Source organism: Equus przewalskii, chromosome 2, assembly GCF_037783145.1.
Source record: "Equus przewalskii isolate Varuska chromosome 2, EquPr2, whole genome shotgun sequence".
Lineage (NCBI taxonomy): Eukaryota > Metazoa > Chordata > Mammalia > Perissodactyla > Equidae > Equus > Equus przewalskii.
In genome coordinates, this window is record NC_091832.1 from 50688756 (window position 1) to 50714277 (window position 25522).

Genomic DNA, 25522 nt, shown 5'->3' on the forward strand with positions numbered 1-25522 from the left:
AACGGACTGAAGTCATCATCACCTGTCGCCGGGGTTCCTGCCCCAGTGTTGTCGTCCGGCCTCCACCTTTGCGCCCCTCCATGCTTCCTCAACATTGCAGGAGGCATCTTCCCTTCAAAGCCTAAGTGAGCTCATGTGGCCCCTTGGCTCAAACCCATACAGAGGCTCCCCTATCCACCCAAGTGCCAGCACAACCCTTATGATGATCTGTAAGGTCCTGAATGATTTGGCCATATTACCTCTTTGGCTTCATATTACTCATCTCCCCCTGAATCCCTTATTCTAGCTACACTGGCCTCTTCACTCCTCCTTCAACTCTCTAGATGCCCTCCTACCTCTGCATCATCGCATTTACTATTTCTCTCCCTGGACCATCCTTCAGCCAGACTCCCATTGTTCTCTCCTTGTGCCTCCTTCAAGTCAGTGCTTAAATGTCATCTTCCAGTAAGAGAACACCTATTTCCAATTGAAATCCTCACCCCATCCATGGCATTCCTTTCCCTGCTTTATTTTCCTCCACACACTTATCTAATTATTCATTTGTCTATCGTTTCTCTCTCCACTAGAATGTAAGTGCCCCAAGAGCAAAGATTTTCACGTGTTTCGTCTCTTGCTGCTTCCCAGATCATAAAGCAGTGCCTTTCACGCAGGAGGAGCTCAGCAAATACTCACCAAGTGAAAAATGCAAAAGCACACTGTGAGTGTTGAGAGAGCCTTAATGAAGAAGATGATATCGGGGAAGAGCCTTGAAAGAAGGGGCGAGTGAATACTATATTGACAAGAGCCCACGAGCCATCGCATCCAGGGCCGTCTCTGCCAACGACTGCTCTCTGACCTGGGTCAGGTCACAGCCTCTCTTGGTTGAGCTTTGATTGATCGTGGACTTCGGGCTGGGATTTGCGGGGCCCTGGAGTTCCAGAGAGGGGCTTCTGGGTCTGGGGAGAAGAGAGCAGGAGGCACCACCTGCTCCCTCCAGAGCAGCTCTGCTCTTCTCTCTTGGACATTTATCATTCTGCACAAGATTTCCTTTGAAAAGTGTTACACTGCTAAAAATGGAAAGCTTGAAAACCATCGCCCTTGGTCTCTAAGGTACCTGGCCCTCGCTGGACATTAGGAGATCACAAGGACAACAGGCAAGAAGCATGAGGGGATGAAAGCACCTTGCCTGAAGAAGAGCCCTTTGGCTTAACCTAGCCTGAATCGGAAGGGGGAACCATGCCTACAGTAAGAGTCTTTGTGCTGAAACCTGATTTCTGGCACAGTCAACTGGTCTCCCCAAGGTCCGCTGTAGGAGAGCTGCAAAGCCCACCTCCCACCATCTAGTCTGGTGAGCGAAGGATGGAGCAGACAGCCCGGCTTGGAGAATTCGGCAGGTGTCAAAACGCAGTTCGCTCAACTTCCTGCATAAATTAAGAGCCCAGGATTCCAGCCTCACTCTAATTAAATCATAAGAGAAAATGATAGAGTAGAGAAAGAAGACACTTTACTTGAGAGCTGCTGAAAGTCTGTGCTAATGATCGCTGATTCTACATTAACATGAATGCCTTCGGTTAACAGGAGAAATGTGCTGAAGCCGAGGCTTTTGTCAGGCCCAACACATCTGTGAATAATTGAACAATACTCGTGTCCGAGGAGTCAGCAATTTATTACTGTCTTGGCCTCTACTTTTAGAAATAGAGTGAACAACTTTTTGAGTGAGAAGGTTAAAAACGTGCACACACACACATGCACTACCCTCGTTGCAAGAGAAAGTTCAGAATCCGACAGCTATTGTATGTGACAATTTGAAATCATCTAAACTTTATCCATGCAGGATTCAGAAGCAGAGGCGACTACCCGAAACACTCTCCCCGGCCCCTCCGCCCCCAGCTCTGCACTGCCGGCTCACCCCAGGGGCCCTCGGCTCACAGGTTACTGCTCAGGCCCTGAAAGGGTCTTCGTGTGGTGAGTGTGCTGTCGGGTGAACCCAGAGCAGCTTTCAGCTCTGGGCCACCAGCCCCCCGTGCACCTCAGAGCTGGGAGGCGGATGCTTTCTCACCAGCGCTGAGGCAGGCCAGCCGGGAGAGCAGTGAAAATCGAAACAGCGATGAGGGAAGAGAGTAGGGGCCAAAGCTGGGAACCTTAACGGTAGACACCGGCACAAAGAGGAGCCAGCCGTTGTTGCTGAGAAAGTTGAGGCCTGAAGAGGGACAGCCACTTGCCCCGGGTCCCCCAGCAACAGAGCAGCGCTGCCCCTCGGCTTGCTCAGAGCCTGCAGACAGATGGACTCACACACCTCCTCGGCAAGCCAGAGGGTGGTCTGCAAGGTGGGGGGTGCTCTGCCAGACCACCAGACAGGGCAGGTTTGAAGCACCGAGAGGAATGGAACTGCGGACCTCTGGAATCCAGTGTGGAGCCCTGGCGGCCGGCCTGGGGTCTGTCTGCGGCTCCCTCCTGTGGGAGGGCTTGGACCTAGGGGAGAAGGGAAAGAAAAGGCAGCCCTCGAGTCAAACTCTGCCACCCCCGGACATGCGTGTGTATTCTATCTTCGGTCCTCTCCTCGAGAAGGCGGGAGATAGCTAACTTAGATCTCTGGCGGAGGAAACCACCGTCCCCCGGCGCGAGCGGAACCACGGTGTCGTCCTAAGTGTGCGCCTCGTGCTGCCTTCGAAAGCCGGAAGCCACTCCGAACAGAGTCCCCTCTGATGACCCTCTCCCAGCCGGCCCTGCCTTGCCTGGCCCGCAGCCCGCAGCCAGTTCCCTCCCAGACCCACTGTGGAGCCATCCTCACGCTCAGCCGCCCACGCAGCTGCGCTCACTTGGAGGGAAGGATGAGAGGCCAGGAGCAGAGAATGGGCCTCAGACCCGGCCAGGCAGCGACAGGAGGAAAACAGGGCCGGCGGTGGCTTGCTTTAAACGTGAATCCCAGGGCCTGGTCGGTGGCAGGGTGGTTGAGTTCACGCACTCTGCTCCGGCGGCCCAGGGTTCACTGTTCGGATCCCGAGCGACATAGCACTGCTCATCAAGCCACTGTGGCGGTGTCCCACATACAAAGTAGAGGAGGATTAACACAGATGTTAGCTCAGGGACAATCATCCTCAAGCAAAAAGAGGAAGATTGGCAACAGATATTAGCTCAGGGCCAATCTTCCTCACCAAAAAAAAAAAAAAAAACGTGAATCCCAGGTGAGCACAGAGTTTTGACTGAGTAGGGTCCTGATGACCCTGAGTCCTTCCTTTAAATGCTACACCCCCAACCCCAGCCACAGCCCCCAGACTGTCTCTCTTCAGGCTGCCCCTCTATAAGAAACACACCCACATTAGAGGGTTTCCCAGACCAGGGTCCCCCTCAGGGGCATCAATGTGAGCACATAACTCCTCACACCTGCTCTCCCTCAACACCGACAAGTCTGTATCCTGGCAAAATCAGGTTAAAATAAAGAATTTGTCACTAACACGCTGTGTGGTCTTGATTATTCGCGCTTTTTTCTTGGGTCTGGAGTTTCACAGCCATAAAATGAGAAGTTGGGACTAACAGGCTCGAAGGTTCCTGCCAGTCTTTGCACTCTCTCCCCCTCTAAATCATAACTAATATGTTGACAGATGCACAGGGAGGGTCCTGCCCCGTGCGTCGCCCCCACCCCGCTCCGTCCCAGCAGGTGGGTGGTTTCTGAATAGCGGCCCCAGCAGCCTCAGGCCAGCAGGTGGGGACCTCTTTTCCGGGCCTCCTTTCATGTCACTTTCTGCCCCCAACTCAGCTATTCAATTGGTCAGCCCTGCATCATTTAGGACTCCCACAGACGCAGCGCCGTAAACTGTGATCGACAGGAGAGCGCCCGTGCCCCCGACAGCTGCGCCGGCCTGCAGGCCGGGATGCCCAGGGCGCGCTCCTCCTGCGCCGGGCCGCGCCCTTCAGGCAGCCACGTGGCTGCGGCAGCCCCGCCACTCCTGCGGGGTCAACGCCGGGAGGACAGAAAGGGTTTCTCTGCCAGCAGCTCTCACGACAGTCCTAGGTTTGCCCTGAGTAGATCAGCGGCGGTGGGAGCCCAGCCCTGGCGGGGGAGGGCTGCGGCTGGGGCGAGTCTGCCCGGAGGTAGACGGCCGGGTTTGTGGTACCTCAGGATGAGTAAGCAACCGCTAAAGGGAGAGATGGATACCATTACTCCGGGATTTTACTAATACGACTTCGCATCAGCATGAAGCCGAAGCCTCCCTTCCTCTCCCCTCTGCCTGCTGCCTCCGCCTCGGGGAAAGCGTCAGAGCTGCCAGACGGGGCCCAGCAAGCGGGAGCTCTACTCGATTCCGCTGGAGAAGGAGGTCAGAATCTCTCAGGGAGAAAGGCAGGAGTAGGAACGCAAAGCGTCACCAAAGGACACACAGCCACACACGCGCGCAGGCGCACACACGCGCGCGCACTGCCGGGTGCACGCTGCCTTCCGCCGGCCCCAACAGGAGCGCAGCCTTTGCGCGTCCCGGCCTAACTGCGACCAGATGGCTTGCCCTGACATGGGCAGGCTGGATCCCGGGGACACCACTAAAGGCTTCACCGCCCGCGCTCTGCCTTCTAGGTCCCCGTCCTCCGCCCCGTGCCCCTCACAGCCTTCCCTCCTGCCACCAGGCAGAGCCACTCCCGTCTCCTCCAGAGGCATCAGCGAGGGCAGACTGAATTAGAAGGATGGGAAATCTCACGCCACCATCAGAGGCGCCTCTCTGCCCGGAAATCTCAATTTGTTTTCCCGCTGAACATTACAGTGTGTAAATAACATAAAATAAATACCTGTTGTTGTTTTTTACACTTAATACCACGACAGCTGAAGGAAGATGGGAATGGCATCTGCACCAGGCAGGCGGTTTACATTTAGCAAGGCAGGAAAAGCCTGCAGAAGACTCCCGGCGCAAGCCTGTGGGGCATGAGAGGGGCGCCGTCACCCAGCCTGTCACCCCGCCTGCCTGGGCCTCACTTCAGCTCTGATCCCCCAGATAGGAGTCTGTACATCCCAGACCTTCCAAAAAATTCCAGGGCACATTTTAGACGGGCTGCATCCTTTTGCCTTCCTCACAGCCCTGCGGGCCAACACACGCACAGACACGCTCCCTCACTCCTGTGCTCTCTATCTCGCTCTAAAACCGTTTCTCTGATATTTTCATTCTTCCTGCCTAAAATGCCCCCACTCCATCACCTCTGTGAGACCTACCCTTCTATGAAGACCCAGATCCAGGGCCACCTGCCCCCGAAAGCCCCTTCTGCCCTCCCAAGCCCAGGAGAGCTCTTTTCTTCGGAACTCTGGCTGCACCTCCTGTGTGCCCCTCGCAGGCCTCACGGTGAGGCTCGTTCCAGGATGGTGTTGTGGCCCGTAAGGGGCAGGAGAGCCTTGACGGGCAGCCTGTGGCTAGCGTCACACTGGCGGGGCTGGAGTCCCGGCTCTGTCCTTTAATAGCTTTGCACACTTGGGCAACGTACTTAACCTCACTGTGCCTCAGTTTCCTCTGCTGTAAATGATGAGGATGACGCTCGGGTTGTGATGAGGATTCAGGGAGTGACAGCCTATGAGGCACTCAGGACAATGCCTGGCACACAGAGCTATCGGCATGCCCCTCGTTCTCTGTCTGTCCCCCAGAGCCTTGCACACAACACACGCTCAGTACCCGTTCATTGAATGAGCACCTGCTGCGTACCCGGGAAAGCAGCTTTCAGAAGCTGTGGGGTTGCTGTGGCATGGGAGTCCTTACAGATCCAGCCCCGGGCAACGTGGCCTGGCCCCCACTCCCCTGGAGGAGATGTGCGCCTGTGTTTCTGCCCAGCAGCGCCCCTGCCTCTGGGAGGATGAACAGTCCTCGTGATGCTGTTTGTGTAAACTGTTTTCTTCTGTGCTCCTGGGTTGTCCCATCCCAAGCCACAGAATAGCAAACACACTTTTAAAAATGAGCCAGCCTTCAATGGAAACAGTGTTCGTGACATTCAATTGGGAAGGCAAGAGGTAAATGATGAAATTAAAGATATTCAGGGTGGGAGCCAAAGAGCAGAGAAAGTGTGCAGAGTGCATGCAGGCTGTGGCCAGCACGGGGCACGATCTACCCGGGCTCTCGAGCAGGCACATGGTGTCGGGGATCAGGGGCCACGGCAGCCCAGGGGGCAGGAGGACGTGGGAGACGCAAGGCGAGGGAGGAGGGATGGGAAAAGAAGGGACATAAGCAGTAATTCTCGGGACGGGAGTTTTGTTTCAGACAAAGGGTCAGAAAAGGAACTTCTGCCTTCTTTATGTTTCCGGCAATTAGATCTTGATGAGGTAGAGTCACGATACCACCTGATTGTGGGAAAGGAGTCAGTGGAAAGGTGACAAACTGGGAGCAATAAATCTGGGTTCCTAGGAGATCGGTGATGAAGACTGAATTAGTTGCCATATTTAAAACGCCCAGGGCGCACAGTCAGTGCTATTTATGCATTCCCATCGTCATCATCGTTATTGCACTAACAATGTCACATTTGTTTACCCTGGAGACAGGTATTGGGGATACACAGTGAAGAGGAGATGAGAGAGGAAGACAGCCGAGGAGACAGATCAATCAACAGGCAGGTGAGGAGGGAAGCCCCTCGCTCTGCAGAGGCCAGAACACTGGGCTGGTCTTGGGGGTCAGCCTGTTTCCCCTCCAGTGCCACTCGCCCCTTCAGCGAGGAGCAGGGGGGAGAGGCTGCAGCCCAGGTTGTGGCTCCTGGCTCAGAGCCAGCCTGAGCTGCCTGGACCTTGGGCCAGGCTTTCTCTGTCAAGGTCGCTTTGGAAACTGCTTGCAAATTGTTTCCCTGGTTCACTCAGCTTTCACATTTGTAACACAACAGAGATCGACAGGGCCGCTGAGCGGAAAGCGTCTGTGGCTTCTCATTTTCTGGCATGATTAGGGGATAATCACCGTGCTTGGAAAAATAATAATGCCAGAGTCTGATGTGGGATCAAAGCGAAGAGTCTAGCCACACACTCAGGCCCAGAGACACTGTTTACACGCAGGCTTGAGCCTTCCCCCAGGGCCAGGGAAGGGGAGCGACCCTCTGGAGCAGCCTGGGGAGAGGGCCACAGATCAAACCCACTCAGCTTCAGCATGGATTGTACCAACAGGAAAATGTCTTCCTTGCTGGCCCTCGGGCCATCCCTGGAAGGCCCAGAGCTGAGACCGGGCATGCTGCTGGAGGGAGCATTGAGACACATCCCCAGAGGGCAGAGAAAGTGGAGATGGGAGCTGCTGACCACCATCTGCTCCTCGCAGCTGCCCCTGGTCACCCAGGAGCATGGCGCAGCCCGTGGAGCTGAGCTAGGGGACACAGACAGCTGATGGTGGTGGGAGAGGGGCTGTCCGTCCACACCAAGGGATTCTCAAAAAAGATACCTGGGGGTGAAGGAGAGAGAGCTCAGGAATAGAGCCAGAATCAAGGGTGGATGCCAGTTCTGACCCTACAGATGAAGTGCCTGCGTCGTTTCTCTGTTTCCCCATCTGCCTAATGCAGGAAGCAATTCCAGCCCCGCCTCTGGGATGCATGAGAAGGAAGACAGCAAAGGCAAAGGTCACTGTTCATCCAGAGGGGCTGCAGGGCCTGCAAATAACTCCCATGGGGCTGGCCAGGCAGGGCCACTCCCACAGGGACCAGAAAGAGAAATTGGGCAGGTGAGAGCTTCAGGGTAAATGGAACAGCCCCTTTGGACCTGAGGCCCTGCACCGGGCCTTGGAGGCATAGGAACAGCTGGAGGCCTGGTGGGGAGGGAGCCTCGCACACAAGCCCGAATGAAGAGCACAGAGTGTGCACCCAGCTGGAGGAATCACCCGGCTATAGCCTGGTCCCTGTTTGCCCTTGACACCCAGCCACTCCCCGCAGGTCATTGCGCACAAGAGCCCAGTGCAAGGCCAGCCACACTAGCGCCTCAGACGGAGTTTCCTTCTTCCCTGCCCTCTCTGGGCCTCAGATCCCACGTTTGTGAAATGCAGGGATTGCACCTGTCGGGGTCAGCGTCCCTCCGGCATGTTCACCCCGAGGTTCACGGAGGAAGGCGGTCTCGAAGGGAGGCACTTGCAGGGAATTGTCGGCACTTGTTATTGCAATAATTAATTTACATGTTTTGCATCCCCGATATAATTTTCCTGAAAGCAGGGGTTTTGTCTTACTTCTCTTGGTACCGCCAATGCTTAGAACATTGTCTGGTATCTAGTACAGAAGGGCTGCAGTCCGAATTTGTGAACAAGTGAGCCACGTCCGCCAGGCTGTGAGGAGCTAGCCACCAGTCAGAGCTCACGCTGACTCCTGCTGCGTGGCCCGACACCCTGCAAAATACACAGGCAGAGAGGATGTGGGATTCGAACCTAAAAGCCGGCCTTCAAGGCCTGGTGTGTTGGCAGTGTCCTCTTAGCTCAGGCACACATGGGAGGGCGCATCACAGTCTCCGCCCCTGCTATCTGGAGAGAAATCTGGGCTCGGAGGAAAACTCTGCACGTGGCACCATCCACTCCGGACAGCCCCGAGTTACCACAGGAACATTTTGTAATGAAAACCAGGCCAGGATAAGAGGAGAAGGTGCCTTTAGCAAAACAAGGTCAAGGTTATTACCTCTCAAGGAGTTGGGACACACTAGCTGGTTTCCCCTAGACTAGAGGGAGAATTCCTCATGAGCCTAGACTGGGGAGTCCGTCAAGAAAATTCACCTTCAAGGAGGCGAGTTCCACAGTCTGCAGGGATGTGCGAGGGGCGCCAGCAGGCTGGCTGACGGGGAGATAGAAACAAGTCTGAATAAGAAGCTGCCGAGGCTTGCCTTGGGCCTCTGGCAGCCCTCCCACTTCTAAAGGAAGCAAGGCTGCGCCGTGGAAGACCGCACTGGCGGTTGGCTGGAGCCTGGCACCAGGGCACGAAGACACAGGGCTTGGGACCGGGACATGCTTTCGTGGTGGCCAGGAAGGTGGGGATGTCCGGGGCCAGAAGGCCAAGACGTGGATGGGGAGGGCTCAAAGAGAGGGCGTTTGAGGAATATAAGAACTTAAAATAGGGTGGAGGGGAAAAGAGGAGCCTGCTGGAACAAGGATGTTTTATAAGAAAATCCCACCCTTGTGTGAAAAAAGGGAGCAAGTTGACTCCTAACCCCGACTATGTAAAGTAGCTGCTTACGTTCCCACCCGAGGCCAAGGTGCACCCGGCGTGGGGAGGCTGGAGGCTGCAGGATCTGGACGGGAGTAGCCTGCTCTGTGGTCGTCTGACAGACGCAGGCTGTCCCATTGCTGGTCACCAGGCAGACGGTGCTCCCACCCCACCAGCAGTCCCCCAGCTCAGAGGACACAGGTCCTCAAAGTGCCTTCTCTGGACTTAAGTTTCCTCCTTCATAAACTGGGGATGATAGCACACACGTCTCCGTGCACACCAGGGGTGGGCGTGTGTGATAGGGTGTGGGCAAGAACTTTACAAACAGGAAGCCACTAACAGATCATTGGCAAGTCCCCATGCGTGGTAACCTCCTGTTTTCTGCTCCGCCCTCTAGAAGAGCAGCCTGTGACCTCCACACCCCCCTCACACAGGGTGCTCGTAGTGATGGATACTCTGCGCAGAGCTTCCACTGCCTTCTGGCATCCCCCATTAGGTTTCGTGGAGAAAGAAGTCTGAGAAGCCCCGTTCTCAGGAAGTGCTGCTGTTCCCTTCTCTCCTCCGTGAACATCCTCTGCCTGTGGGATCTCCTCCACCCCTCTGGCTCCAGATGCTCTCCGGTCTTCTGACCGCCACATCAGCCCTGGATGGGGGTCGCCTAGTGAGAGGACATCTGCATCTTAAGGGCTGTATTGGTCAGCGAGGGCCGCCATAACCGAGTACCACAGAGGGGCGCTCCCACCACAGAGATTTGTTTTCTCACCATCCTGGAGGCTGGAAGTCCGAGATCATGGTTCTGCAAGGCTGTTTTCTTCTGAGGCTTCTCTCCTTGGCTTGCAGAGGGCCATTTTCTCCCTGTGTCTTCGGCGACCATCCCTCTCTGTGTGTCTGTGTCCTGGTCTCCTCTTCCTATAAGGACCCCAGGAGTTTGGATTAGGGCCACCCTAGTGACCTCATTGTACCTTAATCGCCGCCTTAAAGACTCTATCTCCAAACACAGTCATGTTGTGAGCCCCGGGGCCATGGACCTGAGGAGGACACAACCCAGCCCATAGCAAGGCTGGGCTCTGCTGTGAGAAGCCCGGAGAGTCTCTCCTGAGACAGCCTTCCGCAGCAAGTCAGGCCGGGGCCTCCCGGCACATATCATCATGCACTCTCGCACTGAGTCCCACCCAACCCTGCCCATCAGAAGGGCAGCACCCTGATTCTTCATCTCTGCGTCCCCAGCACCTTGCACAGGACCTGAGCAACAGTGGTGCTCGATAAATTTCCAGGGGATCAAATGAGTGATTAAAGCCCCACCATGCTGTGTGTCAGTCAAAGAGGAAACCTACCCTCCAGCCTAGTTTAGAGAAGGACCATTCCAACACATCCCATATTACAGACGAGTAAAGGCCGGCTTTGATTTCTTGCTCCCTTTTATTGTGTGATCCATAACTTCTTAAAATCCTTAAAAATAAGCTGAGGGCAGGGCTAGGACCCTAGGAGTGGAGAAGAGGACAGCGTCTGAGGAGCCTGCGAGAAGCACTATTAAAATGATGCTGGCATTGCAAGAGATATCAATATTAATAGCAATATTAGTGCCAAAAAGCATCAGCCTCAATATTTTGCAGTTCCTTACAAATACCATTAATGGGTGATGACGGAAGGGCGATTTCGGGTGGAGAGCAATGGGTGTTACGAGGGCTGAGAGACAGGAAGCAGCACCTCGGCTCTGGCTTCTCCCTAAGAGGATGGGTCCTCCAGGGCCTCCCCTGGGTCTCCAGCAGACTGCGGCGTGTTCCAGAAGCTCAGGCTGGGCCCCGGATGCCCCCGCGCACCAGGGCTGCAGGCCCAAGCGTTCTCGTCCCAGGCTGAAGGGCAGAGGGAAAACTATCAACCTGTGAACTATCTGTCTCAGGAAGGCTGTGCCAGCCTCGCATCTCGAGATGGGAATTTGAAGCAGGAAATGTGCTCCTGCAAAAAGTGATGGGGAATGTAGCTTATTTGAAATCACATCCCACTGCAAATATACCAGGGGGCTTTCCCTTTGAAGAGATCCTTTCGCAAAATGATTTATATGGCCAAGAATGCTTTTGTGAAATGAACACAGGTGTGTTCTCCCTTAAGCAAATCTAATTTACAAATTCAATTTAATTCAACAAATGTTTATTGATTACTTCTGTGTGCAGGCCATCATTCCAGCGCGGGTGATGACAAGATATTTAAGATGTGATCTCTGCCCTTAGGAAACGTCTGTTCTACCAGAGGGAGACAGACAAGTAAGCAAATACTTGACCAATGTGATAAGTGCTACAGTGAAGAGGTGCTGAAAATTCTCTGGGGATCAAGATAAACCAAACAATTCATTAATAATGGAATAGTCACCAAAAGCTGCAGAAAGGAAGGGAGAATTGGAGAGGGCCTTGAAGTTTGAGTAGGAGATTACCAGGCCAGAACGTGGCCATACCCAGCATGATGAGGAACCCAAGTATCTATATACAAAACAAACAGGGCAAGTGGGGGCAGGGTCATGAAGGAGAAACGGAAGGAAATATTTTGGACAGACAGCATGCTCTACACTGAAGGATCCGATTCAGTTAGACTGGAGCCTTTACTCCTCACCCACTGAGCTGATGCACCTGAGATCACCACGGGATTCCTGCAGCTGGCAAGCTCTCCCACCACATTTACAATACCACTCAATTCACAGAAACTTGGTTTATGTACTCAGAGAAACTCATCGATTTTGTGGAGACAGGTACATTTGTAAGGAAAGAGCTGTCACGTCCCGGTGTTACACAAAATGAAGGAAAGGAAGCAAAGGATGAAGCTCTGTGGGAGAGGCCTGAGCCCCAGCCCCGCCCCGAGCCCCGCCCCGAGCCCCACCCCGCGCCCTGCCTTTCCCCGCCCCGCGCCCCGAGCCCCGAGCCCCGCCTTTCCCCGCCCCGAGCCCCGCCCCTCCCCGCGCCCGCCGCCCCGCTGCTCCAGGAAGCGAGGCGCGGAAATGAGCACGTAGGGCCGCTGGACTGGATTTGAGTTAGAAGAAGCCACTTGGACTGAAACTCTTCCGAACATGTCAAAGCAAAGGACAGGAAGGAGGCCCGGGGTCCGTCCTTGGGGAGGCCCACGGTGCCGCGGGAAGGAGGGGCTCCCCGTTTCCCTGCATGCTCCTCTCAGCGTCAGTGCCATCCCTGGGTAGGTCTCAGACGTCTGAGGTCTGAGGGTGTGCAGACCCCACGTGTTCTGTGACTCTCTTCTGCCCACCTGCCGCCCTCCCCAGTCTTTGCTATTTTTAGAATTCTACCGACGGCCAGATGAAGCAAACTCCACCATCACCATCGTCGTCATCGTCATTAGTCACCGTCCTCGCCGTCTTAGTCCATTTGGGCTGCTGTAACAGAAACACCATAGCCCAGAGGACTTGTAAACCACAGAGATGATTGCTCAGAGTTCTGAGGCTGGAAGTCCAAGATCAAGGCGCCCCCAGATTCCACGCCTGGTGAGGACCCGTTCCTGGTTCATGGATGGCCATCTTTTCTCTGTGTCCTCACATGGCAGAAGGGGCAGGGAGCTCTTTGGGGCCTCTTCCATAAAGGCGCTACTCCCATCTCTGAGGGCTCTGCCCTCATGACCTAATCTCCTCCCAAAGGCCCCACCTCCTTTGCGGGTTAGGGTATCAGGATATGAACTGGGGGGACACAAACATTCAGTCTGTGACACTCACCATCGCCTTCCTGCCATATCGTTTGGAAACCATATGCTCTCCCATTTGATGTTGCAAGGACCCTGAGGGGGATGCAGGCTACTGTTCCCTTGTTCCAAAGAGGCATCCATGGCTCAGAGAGGTTAACTTGTCGAGGGTCACATAGCTCATTATTTGTTGAGATAAACCTAAAACCAGGTCTCCTGGCAAAATGCAATGTACCTCCCCCTACAGCACACTGCCTCCAGTGAAGGCTGAGCCAACCTCACACGTGAGCAAAGCGGCTGGCTAGCTATAGGGTGCGAATTGAGAGACCTCAGTGAGACCTTCTGCCTCCCAGTTTTTCCCTGGCTAACCAGTCACGAGGCATGAAATTGCACCACTTGATACTTTGTGTGTGTGTATATGAGAAAGATAAATGGCTTCAATTTACAGAGCTTTTAACTTTCCAGAAATCCTTCTACATGTTTTACCACAAAACTCATCTTGTGAGTGGGCAAGGGCTGTCTGTATCTGAGAGCTTTTCCCTGCCACGTGCAGCCGGCACAGGGAGGAGTACTCAACACTCTAGTCCAGAGAAGTCTCACCATAGAGGTGGAGCAGCTCCAGGGCTGTCAATAAAGTCGCACAAGGAGGTCACCAGGCCCCAAGTTCTTTCCATCTTTCTGCTCTGCATCTTCAGCATACCGGCAGCTCCCCTCTTGGTCACAAAACAGCTGCAGCTTGCAGCTCCAGGTGTCTTCTCACATAGCTGCAATCAGAAGGGAAAAAAGTCTCTCTATTTTATAAGACTGAAGAAGGCAGTTTCACACCTCTCCCAGCAAACGTCCCCTTACATCTCACCAGCCACAGTAGGGCCACAAACCCCCGGCTAATCAGTTCTGGCTGAAAAACTGGGATTTCCTCGAGCCGGAGAAGGGTCCAAGGAGCACCCCCATACCCCAGCACTTGAATGCGGTCTGGGCTCTGTTAGCAGGAAGAAGGTGGAATGACTCCTGAATGGGCAGTGTCTGCCACATATCCCCAATTTTCAGAAGGGAAAGCAAAGGTTTAGAACCTTCCAGAGGCCCCCTTAAAGAGCTGACACCTGCCCCAGCAGCACCATGCTAAGCTAACATCAGCTGTATGAAAGTATCATCGTTAAGCTGTGTAATACCATCAGCCTTACACCTGCGCCCCTGTAGCAGCTGTTAATAAGAGGTGGTTGTAATTGATCCAGATAAGTTCTGGACTGTGTTTCTAAACCATCACAAAACAAGCAAAGCACAAAGCCAGGCTGGGCCTCCACAGAACAGGAACTCAGACCAAAAGGGGCCGGGAGAGGTTCCAGAGGTGGGAGGGGTACAGAAGTGGCAGGGCAAGGGGCCACAGACCATGGCCGGTCACTCAGGATAGATGCCAGGCCCCAGGTGGGGTTGTGAGCTTGAGAAAGAAAGGAAGTGGGTGCACGACGACTGTGGAAAATAAGCCGCTCTCGGCCAGGTGCAGCCAGCCCAGGCGCACGCGGGCCTGGCGTCCCTGCAGGGCAGCTCTTCTCCACGGTGGTGTCTCCACGAGCTCCGCCAACTTCCAGGCTGCTTTTGTCCCCCGTTCACCTGTTTGCTTCTCTGGTGCTCCATGTGTGATGCGTGGTCTGAACCAGGGCCAGCAGCAGAGAGGAGGAACACATGGGGTCAGCGTCTCCATCCTCACGGGGCCGGGTTCCTAATTCCCAAGAGACATTAGTCCTTAGTGTTTGAGAACAAGAAATCAGAGCTCCTGGTGATCCTTGGGAACGCCCCAAAGCATAAGTTATTCTGCATTTTTCGTAACACTCTGTGTATTTTAAAATAATAGTGACTACAATAATAAACAATGAATTGTTTTGGGGTGATAACATTACCACAGAGGTTTTCTGTTAAAAAATATATAATAAATGCATGGTTTATTATTATTATGAACCAATATATCATGACGATGTTACGTACTTCAATAATATGTAAAAATGATCTCTCCCTGATATAGACATTTGATAATCAAAAATGTTAAAAGAAGGTAATATTAACAAAAATAAATGCCAAATAAAAATCATTTAAAAATTAAAAGCTAATACCACAAGACTTAATTTTTAATATTTAAAAGCTCTCATTCCTAAAATGAAATTTTAAAACACACGAAACATTAGTTGCCCTATCCAAAAGTCTTGATCTTTTGTTGTGTGAAAAATATTCTAGACATAGAGACTTTCTTCTGTCTTTCACAGGCCTTTGTCAAATTGGTAAGAATGTGCCCAGAAGCAATGTTGAGTTGGGTGTTTGTGTACCTGTTGCTTTATATAAGCTCATTTTCTTTTTTGACAATGAAAACATTGTGTGCTCCATCGATGTGATTTTAGTTTTGTCTTCAAATTCGTTATTGCGTTTGCTAATTCAGACTTTTAAATTCATTTCTCGATTTAATGTTGCAGTATTCCCACAACAGCATTCGAATCTTCTCTTTGCATTTCTCTCTTCGAGTGTTTGCAAAGAACTGTAACACACAGTGAATGTTCAAGTCATAAACATGTTTAGGTAATAATGGAACAAAATAACCTGCGGCTCTCCTAGCAACTGCTCCTGGCGGTAACGCGTGGAATCACAGGTCGAAAGTGCCAACTTAAAGACGTATTTCACTTCCAAAACTTATTTTTTCTTGGAATGCCACCCATAAAGCATCCATGGGTATAAAGCTTACTACCACTTATTTTATTTGCAACAATGACTCCCCATTAGCAGCAGACAGGGCAACCACTACCCTCTCTTCTCAGGCAAAGACTATAAGCAGATGCCCTGGTGGGACCGACGCTGCTTGCCCACCTGCTGCTGTCTCGGCTCCTGAGCACCTTGGCCTTCACCTTCAACTCCTTGTGTCAGTGTTTCCTGCTCTCGTTTTTGATTCTTTCAAAGCAGTAACATCTCTATGTTGATTGTTAAGCTTAAATTCTCACTCGAGACTTATAATACTTTTTACTGTGTTCACATTTTCTCAACTGATTTTTCTTGGCATTTGGAAAAACATACAGGTTTCCTGTGAAATGCTGGAAAAGAATTAGCACCTTGGGGCCAGCCTGTGGCCGAGTGGTTAAAGTTCCGTGTCCTCTGCTTTGTGGGCCCAGGTTCATGGGTTCAGATCCCAGGTGCGGACCTACTCCACTCATCAGCCATGCTGTGGGGGCAACTCACATACAAAATAGAGGAAGATTGGCATAGGGCTAATCTTCCTCAAGCAAAAAAAAGTGAAAGATTGACATTGGATGTTAGTTCAGGGAGAATCTTCCTCACCAAAAACAGAGAATTCACCACTAGAAAATGCTCACCAGGCACAGGCGAGACTGTCTTGAGAGGCTCTCCCATAGCCCAGGCAGGAGGGCAGGAGACTGTGCCCACTTCTCACTCAGCCCCTCTTGTCTGTGCTGCCATCCACGGCTCCATGATTCCTACCCCGTCTGTCTCCTCTGTTCACCCCAAAACTCGCCTGCCTTCTCCCCATCTCTTCTGCTCAAAGTTACCCTCTTGCTTCTCTCTACAACTCCAGCCCCCACACAAGCACCTCTACTCTCACATTCCAATTTTCTGAGCAAAATCAGTGTCAGCCACGAGCTTGGTGTAATGGCCACGATGACAATCTAACTGAAGCAATTCAGACTAAGGTATGAATCACACGTAAGTGCTCTCTTACTTTCAGCGCCGTGCTGAAAAGACCACTTCATCATACTGAACCTCAATTTTTTCATCTATAAAATGGAGATAAAAATTCGCAGCTCAGAGTGTTTTTGAGAAGATGCAATAAGATAGGTAAAGCATGGAGCTAAGTGCTAGGAAATTGCGAGTTTGCATCTTCCAGAGTTTTTGAGTGCAGATGGGTCTTGCGTCCCTCCTGGGCCTGCAGACACAATCCCCAGGAGCAGAACCAGCTATGTTTGCAAATCCACACATGATGGAGTGTCAGCGACGCCCCCTGCCTGTTCCCTAAAAGGTCCGCGTTCACTAACCCTCCGTCAGTTCCAATAACGTCTCACTCTGCCTGTTTCCCAAGTAAGACTTGGACAGAGAGAGGTCACCCCACCAACCCAGTGCCTGGCCCCCTGCTGCTGCCCGCAGCCCGGCCTGAAGGAAACACTCAACAGATGTGTCGCAAATTGCATTTCCTTCTCCCTGGATTAATCGATGGCAGAAGCAAGGAGCTGGCCCCTCGGGGTGGCTCCTGTGCCCACAGCTCCAGGAGTCGTGTCTTCTGAGGCCTGGCAACAGCCACCCCGCCTTTGCCCTGACCTCTCCTGCTTCTTCAGCACGTTTACGGACGTCACTGCAGCGTGCTATTGATTTCCTGACAGCCACCTTGATGAAACTATTGTACAGAATCAAGCTAATTTCATACATTGAGGTTTCATGGTCTCTGGCAGAGTCACCCAGAGAAGTCACTCCGTGTCCTCCCAGGGTGCTCCCATCCCTTCTCAGCACCCTGCTTCCCTCATCCCTCCCTCCCTGAAGCCAGCTGGCTGCCCGAAGTCCCCAGCCCCTGTCTTCTCCTTGTAGCCCCACACTGATGGTCACGTGAGTCGTGAGTGTCCTGCAGAAACAGGGAGGTCTTTGAGGCCCCAAGAAGTCAGGACAGGGCATCTGGGGAGAAAGCTGGGGCCCAATTCTGCCTCTAACTTTTAAAGCTTGAGTCTGCCCTCCAGGTCCCCGTTAGAGTCCATTCCAGGGCGCCCTGAAACCATCTGTCCCTACAGGCATCTGCTAATTTACAGTTCTCAGAGCCTTTGAAGAGACAAAATCTTATCTAATCTGCTTATCAGTCCTAGCATGGTGCTACGATGTCCATTTTACAGGTGTGGAAAATGAGGCTAGAAACATAAAGCCCCTTGGTAATACAAAACATTAACAACGAGTGTGTGACACCCTCCACAAAAAGCTCCTGGGGCATTTCTTCTCTCTGGGGAGACACGGAGCTGCAGAGGAGATCGGCACAATTTAGACCCCATGCACTGCTGCTTCCACGCTGCGCTTCCTCATTTCCATACACCACACATAGTTCCCTTCCCACGGCCTGGGCTTGGCCGTGCTATGCTTACACGACAAACACAGCCCTCTGCTTTCTGTCTACACAGCTTACCCCTTCCTCAAGCGGACTCCTCTAGTCCTGTCTCTACCAGGAAACTTTCCCTTATAAATCCATCTCTGTGACTCTCCTTTCTCTGAACACAGTGGACTTGTTGTCTATAATATTAGATAATAAATATACCCAAGTAGACATTTAATAAAGTGGAGTTCCGTTCTTGGAAGTCCCTTAATGTACTGTATCTGCATTAATTGAATCCCCACCATCCATTTCCCGATGGATGTAAATTTTCCAATTTCCCAATGGCCCCCATCCTCTATTTGTGGAGCCACAGGACACCAGGGAAGTTGAGTTCAGCTCTGGTTCCAAAGTGGGACCTCAGACCAAGGCCAGGCCAATCAGTACACCAGGTGACCTAGGGTGGTCCCATCAGATATCTGGGCTATTTCTAGGAACACTGAGGAGAGACTTGCTCTGCCCTGCTGGGAATGACAGAGAGGAGAGAGCCTGCTGACTGGAGAGCCAGTACTGAGAAAGCAGTCAAGAAATGGAGAGAGAAAGTCAGTCTGCGTCACACTTTCTGCTGTGACATCAAGCCTTGCCTGAAGCGCCCTTTCTCTAGACTTTTCAGCTACATGAGCCAATTCATTTTTCTCTGTTTACACCAGTTTCAATCCAGATTTCTGGTCCTAAAGGAATTCTAGTGCGTACACTTGAGGAGCGATGTTTGTTCTGATGCACGGCAGCCCAGAGGCGGCACCGCCCTCTGCAGACTCCAGGGTTTGGTAAGAGGATACCAAGCTACATCTAGCTCCACTGATCCTTTTATAGGACTTATTGGATTTTTGTTTTTTCTGATTACAAAATAACACATGTCCATTAAAGACGCTTTAGAAATACCACTACTACCAACTAAGACGTAGTTACTTTTATTTAATTATGTATAATGTCTTATAAAGTTGGAATGGATCGTGCCGCGTGTGTGTAATCTTGAATGCTACTTCAGTCACTTGATGACAACGAGCTACCTCACTGGGGGAAAAATAGTAGCCAGACTGTCTGGGTTCAAACCTGATCTCTATCATTAATGTCTGTGTCGTTCACAGATCTGTGTTCAATACCTGTGTTCAACACGGATGAGCACTGTATTGATCTGTGTTCAATACCTTGAAGAACCGATATGACTCCTGCTGTGCCTTAACAGCCTCATGTGCAGAAAGGGTGTCATGGTAGCACTTGATTCATAGGGATTTTGTGAGAATTAAATAAGATAAATAAAGCATTTCATGTGGGACCTGGCTTACAGCAAGAGCTGCCTTTTGGACAAGTTGGGTTGAGGTGGCTGTGGCTGCTCAAGAGAGCCGACCAGTGGGCACTCTTTGTCGTAGGAGTCTGTCCTCGGCATCTCTGGACTGTAGCAGCGTCCCTGGCCTCCACACACCAGAGGCCAGTAGCACCCACCACCATACCAATCTTAACACCCAAAGATGTCTGCAGACACTGCCAAATGTCCCCAGGGGAACAAAATCGCCCCAGGTGAGAATCGCCGCTGCCGGGTATGTTGTCACCTAGGGCTCCTGTTCGTTACTGTTGTATCGCCAGAAAGGACAGAAGAGTGTTAGATGACAGTAATGTTGCGGCACCCTCACCCTGCTACAACTTTAATGGGAGCTCCTTTTGTGTTTTACCATCACGTACAATGTTGAACTAGAGCTTGAGGTAAGTGATCTTACTATGTTACTTTCTATTAAATTTTTACAAAGAGATTTTTTAAATGCTTGTTATTTTTATCAAATGTATTTAGGCCACCAGGTGAAATTTCCTCTGCCTCACTGACCCTTATTGTATTAATAGAATTTGTAACATTAAATTATTCTTGCATTCTTGAGATAATGCCAAACTGGACATATTATATGATTCATTGCTTAATATAGCAATAGTGTGATTTGATGACATTTTATTTAAGGATTGTTATTTCCATTTCAAAAAAGAAATTAAACTGTTTTTTTCTTTTATTTCATTATTATGATTATGTTAGTTTCATAAAATAATTTTGAAAGTTTTCCATCTTTTTATATGATTAGATATGGTTAATTTCCCCTTAAAAATTACATATTTGTTAAAATTTGATCAACTGAACCACAACATTAACCAAGTCAAGAGCATTTTTGAGGAGGTAATTCTATGGCAATTTTTTTTTTAAGTTGCCCATTTTTGAGTCAATTTTGGTAGTTAATACCTTGCCACAAAATCATGGCTTGCAATCAAAATTTTAAAAATGGTCTAGAATACAATATATTAGTCTCATGCAATGTGTCATAATTTCAGTAGCTGTAGGTCTATCCAATTTCTAATAGCTAATTTTGTGTATTTATTTTCTCTGTTTTCCTATTAGACTTTCTAGATCTACATACTACTATTCTATTTCAAGAAAGTTCTTCTGTTTTTTTCCTTGTTTTATGTTTGGGTTCTTTGTGCTGTTTATTAAAATATTTTAATTGCATATTCCATTTTTACTTCTAATTCATTAATAAAAGCATTTAGCCTATGAATTTGCCCTTTTGTACTGCTTTGACTTTACTGCATAAGCTTTTACATAAAGTGTTCTAATTTTTGTTACTTTATCAATAGCCTATATTTCTCCTTTGACCCCACAATTGTTAAGCTGAGGAGTTTTTAGTTTCCAAGACCATGGGTATGCCTTTTTGAAATCTTTGTTATTCTGTCTATTCATTATTATATGGTGGTCAGTGAATATGTTCTACATAAATACTGATTTTCAGTATTTAATGAGCTTTTCTTTTAATTTTTGTCACTGTTCTGAGAACGAATGGAAGAATGAATATTACTGTTCACAGGGTTAAAAGTTTGCTCTACATCTTTATTAAATAAAAGTTATTAATTCCATTTTCCATGAACCCTACACTCTCATTTTTTTTTCACTTGCCTTATCTGGCATGTTCTGAGAAAAATACATTGTCTTCCCTCCACAAATACTTTATGTTATTTTCTCCTCATATTTTCCAACGGTTTTGCATGAAATATTTTGATATTAAGTTATTCGGCATCATCTACTATTTGCTTTATGACTGCCATATTTTTATTCTGGATTTTATGTTTCATCCATATTACACAATTTTCTTTGTGCATTCAATTCAATTGTTGTTATATTAATGTTATCATTCTTGCATTTTGTATGTGTTTTCTTGATGTCTTTTACCAAGCCTTTTATTTTTAATCTTTTCCTATCAATCATTTTGCATTAGATTTATATCTTATAAACAGCATATAGTTGAAATTTTTTATTTGACTTAATCTGATAGTCTCTGTATTTGTGTGTGTGTGTGAGGAAGATTGGCCCTGAGCTAACATCCATTGCCAATCCTCCTCTTTTTCCTTGAGGAAGATTGTCAACGAGCTAACATCTATGCCAATCTTCATCTATTTTATGTGGGGGCCACCACAGCATGGCTTGCCGGGTCGTGCTGGGTCTATGCCCACGATCAGAACCTGTGAACTCCAGGCCACCAAAGTGGAGTGCACAAACTTAACCACTATGCCACCCGGCCAGGTAGTCTCTGTGTTTTATTGGAAGGGTTGACCCTTTTATTTATTGCCATAAATTATACATCTGGATTTATTACTTTCACCTAACTTTATTATATCTGCCTACAGGACTTCCTTGCTTTTTCTTATTTTATTTATTTGTTTTTGCCTTGTAATTTTCTTTCTTTTCTTCATTTCTATTTATTAAAGATACCATAAGTTTTTTTTTTTTCCCTCAAATAGCTTGGAGGGTAGAAAGTATATTTCAAACTCTTCTAAGTTTTAGAAGTTAATTTTTGAACTTTATTTTTCTAATAATCACTGTCAAAAGCAAAATAGTGCCCATCGTCTTCTCCCTGTAAGATGAGGAAACCAGGATGCTTTTTACTACTTTCCACTCTTCCTTCCAATTTCTTTGTTTTTCCTGGAGTAAAATTGGGTATCAGAGCCAAATTCTGTTGTGTTTTTATCACTTTTGAGAATGACTTTCTACTTTCTGTTCTACTTTATAGCCATGTTAACAAGAATTATTTAGACTTTATTCCGCGGTTAACTGATTTAGTACTTACCTCCAGGCCTTTTATTTGATAACCTCTGCACGCTTGGGTCTTCATTTTGATACATCTCTGTATTGATGGAATATATTCTTAAGTACTTTTTTCAGGAAGGAAACAGGTCTTTTACATATTCTGAACTCATATTTCTGAAGTTGTGTTTCTCTTATGTTCACACTTAAATCATTGCTTGACTAATTTAAAAAAACAGTTGACTCATGATTGCATTTCCTGAAAATTCTGTAGTCATTCGTATCAGAGCAAGCTACATGCTGTAACAAAGAACCTCGGAATTGCAGTGGCTTAACACGTGCAGCCCATTGTGGGCTCAGGGGCAGGCTTCCCTGAGATGGTTCAGGAACCCAGGCTCTTTCCACTGTCACCTGGGGTCCTCTGCTGTGCCCTCTGCATCTAGCTGACCAAGGAGCAGAGAAAGGAAGAGAATAACAGACCTCACTGCAGATTTTAGGAGCCAGGCCAGACATAGCATATATCCCCTCTGCCCACAGTCCATCTGGCAGAGCTAGTCATGTGGCCCACCCATCCTAGAGGACGCTGGGAAACTTTGTCTTCCTGGGTTTCCGCAGGGAAGCGAAACGATTTGACTAACCCAGAGCGCAGTCTGCGCCACAGTGGCACCCTGCTGTCCTTGGGTACTTGCAGAGACTGCAGGAGATTCTAATTTTAATTTCCGTAACCATATATTCAACCTAGTTGCTTTGGTTTTCATTTTTTTCTTCCAGAGTGCTTGCAAATCTCTATCTTTTTAATTCAAACATTTAGCCAGGATGTGTGTAGATGCATTTCCCTTTAAATTTATTTTGCCTGCCTATTTAGGCCATTTTGCAAGACACGTTTTCTTCAATTATGACTCTGATTGTTGTTTCTGTATGAATTGTTCTGGTTTATTCCTCAGCAGTACCCGTAATTCCTAGATTGCATCTCCTTCTCTCTTCTCCATACCTATTGTCACCCCATCACTTTCCTCTCCTTTTTCTTTCCCGCTGAATACCAGAAGAATTTGCTCTTCTCATCTACGATTTGAGTCTTAGCAGTGTTAACGCCTGCCTTCGCTACCTTCCTATGAATTTGTTTATTCTATGGGATTTACTTCCTTCATGTGAATTTTATTAACTCTATTGGGTTTAGATATCCTTCAATTTAATTTGTTTTAACCATCTTTTTTGCAATCTGCTTTTATCTCAACCTGTTTTTCTCCTTATTATTTCTGTTTTTATGGTCTTTTTCCTTGGATCCTTTATTGCATTTTTCCCTTCTGTTTATTCCTTTCCGAATATGACATGAATCACTCAGACCAATGGTTGCCGCCAGGCAGGACACACGGTTTGCCCTCAGCCCTGCACACTCTTCAGTTGAGTCGACTTGTAGTTTCCGCACAAACACCAACGGTGAGGCCCACCTCTCCTGTCCTCGCAGGACTCAGCAGAGCAGCACACGGCTGAGCTTAGAGCAAGATCGGGACCCTCCCGACCCAGCCACATCATAACACCCCGTATCCTGGACAGAAACACGCAAGCTACGCTGATTAAAGGCTACCCGTCAGCCAAGCGACACTCGGGCATTTGCAGAAGTCTCTTCTTAGATACCGAGCTGCAGACATGTGCACAGCATCTGGTCCCACTTCCAGGCCCTAAGACCAGAGAGGAGGGGGCTTCCCCGCATCTCAGCAGGCAACCGAGGGACTGTCTCAGGTCTTGGGGGTTGTCCCCCAACAACCACCTCCTGCAAAGTCAGCAGAGCAGAATGGAGCTGCGCCTCTGGCCAACACTGCACACTCGTCAGTCACAGCCACCACAGTGGGGCCTTCAACACGCTGCTCCCGCAGCCCCACATGTGCATCTTACCGCTCACTCTTGAAGAAACAGACTTACAGGCAGAAGGTAAGGTCATCCAAACCTGGGTTAACCCCCACAATTAAGATTTTCTAATCTCCATTTTAACTCTCCAAGTGAAGCCAAAAGTCATTTTTCCTGATTTCTGGATGCTAAACAAGTGCTTTCTTAATCACTAGTCAGACATTGTTGAATGAATTGACGAATGAAGGAATGAGTGAGTGAACGAGGGAGCTTAGGAAGCAAACTAACAGCTAAACCCATTCTGCCCGAGTGTAGCCATCAGAACGGACTCCTCATGTTTTCTCTTTCTTGGGAGGAGTCGAGGACACCGGAATTTCTCTTGTTGCAAATGTTAGGACAGAACCTCATGGGCGACGCCTGTGGAGCCCCACGAAGCGGGGGCATGCAGGAAGTTGGGCCTGCCACCGCCCTCCTGCTGTTCCTGCCTTCTTCCAGCTGCCGCCAGGCACCGCCGCTGCCACCTCTGTGTCCGCTGCCATCTGGCCTCTGCTGCCACCCCAGCCCTCACGGCTCTGTCCCGTCCAGCTTCCTGGGGGGAGGCTCCTTGCCCCTCCCCACCCTGGCTATAGTTAAGACTTTCCTCCTGCTTCTTATCTCTCCCTCTGTCTCTCTTTCTCTGACTGAGTGAGAGGAGGGGTGAGAGGAGGGGTGAGACTGACGTCAAACATAGACACCCCCCCAGGTGTACAGACTTGAAGACCAGAGGAAGGATTGGGGTCAGGATCAGAGACTCACGGTGAAGAATGGTGTGTTCTGTACAAACGGCAGACTGTCAGCCTCTGAGCCTCTGCATCTGACAGCTAAATATGTGATCAAGATGACAAGGTAACGTGGTGACAGGTGCCGCTGACATAAATACAAGCCAAAATGTAATGAGGATGTCGCCCAGCCACCAGCAAAGTCCTAGGCAGGATGCCCTACCTGATACAAACTGGAGATCAGACAGGCAGCCCTGGTTCCTGTTGGAGGTCACTGCTGCACAGGGCCGGGGAACGGGGCCAGAGGCTGGGGAGGACAGCTGGCTTCTGAGCAGGTGTGAGCAGCACCGACAAGGGAACAGAGGAAGTGACGTGTGGCCGCGGGTCTTCCACTACCCAGCTGTGCAATCGCAGACACGTGTTGACCTCCCTCGGCCTTAATATGCTGTCCTGTGAAATGGGATAATAATATTTGCTCTATTTCTTTCATTAAGACCCGCCTAGTCCCTGTCCTGTCTCCCCATCAACCCATTTCTGGAGGTGGAGCCCTGCCCAGGACAGCAGCCAACTGCACCCTCGGTGAGTACCGTTTTAAGAGCTCTGAGCTAATAAGATCTGTGATAGCAAGGCCCTGATGTCTAACTCCTTCTCTGTATTAAGTAATTCAATACTATCATTATTCCCACTGTCCTTTCTTTAGATGAGGAAGCTGAGGCCCAGAAGACTGAAGTAACCAGTCCAAGGTCACATACTACTAAGTAGTAGAGCCAGGCTGGACCAGGCCAGCTAGGTGGCCCAGAGACTCAGCTGAAGTCAGATTTCCTGATAACCCTGCCCTCAGCTTGTGCTCTGGTTGTAGTTCCTGAGCCTCTAGCTTCTTCCACAAACCAGATTCCTGTCTTATATTCCACAGTGAGTAGGTGAATTCCACCCTTACTCCCACAGCTGGGTCTCTGTCTTTGCAACATGCCCAGAATCCCAATTCCTACAAAACAA

General features: G+C 49.8%; 1 long non-coding RNA gene across 1 annotated transcript; it reads left to right on the top strand.

Moving 5' to 3' along the window:
* The first annotated feature begins 12033 nt into the window (after window positions 1-12033).
* On the top strand, window positions 12034-25145 carry LOC103564492 (uncharacterized). Its single transcript, XR_548073.2, has 3 exons — window positions 12034-12568; window positions 23389-23852; window positions 25021-25145. It is a non-coding gene; the product is annotated as an uncharacterized lncRNA (long non-coding RNA).
* The last annotated feature ends 377 nt before the right edge of the window (window positions 25146-25522 follow it).